The sequence below is a fragment of the Acanthisitta chloris genome, unplaced genomic scaffold (assembly GCF_000695815.1).
Source record: "Acanthisitta chloris isolate BGI_N310 unplaced genomic scaffold, ASM69581v1 scaffold2458, whole genome shotgun sequence".
NCBI lineage: Eukaryota > Metazoa > Chordata > Aves > Passeriformes > Acanthisittidae > Acanthisitta > Acanthisitta chloris.
Window position 1 is genome coordinate 8,377 of NW_008687404.1, and position 244 is coordinate 8,620.

Consider the following 244-nt stretch of genomic DNA (forward strand, 5'->3'; position numbering starts at 1 on the left):
GTGGTTTTGGACAACTTTAATACAATTTGGAAGAGGTCAGGAGTCTTCTTGACATGTTTCCCCTTCATAAAGTAACTTCCAGACTGGAAAACTTTGCTCCTCCTAGCATGGCCATCAATTGGCTCATGTTTTCATCTTTTCCATCACCTTATCAAGAGGGAGGTCGTGGGAAGCAGGTCCAGAGGGAAACCTGTTGCTGATGGAGAGATTGCCTGTCTAGTAGGGGAACACCATTGATCTGTGG

The 244-nt window shown here is 45.5% G+C and overlaps 1 protein-coding gene across 1 annotated transcript in view; it reads left to right on the forward strand.

Moving 5' to 3' along the window:
• Positions 1-244, forward strand: part of CTSB (cathepsin B) — a 6,414-nt gene that overhangs the window by 3,178 nt on the left and 2,992 nt on the right. The gene's annotated exons all lie outside the window — the stretch shown is intronic.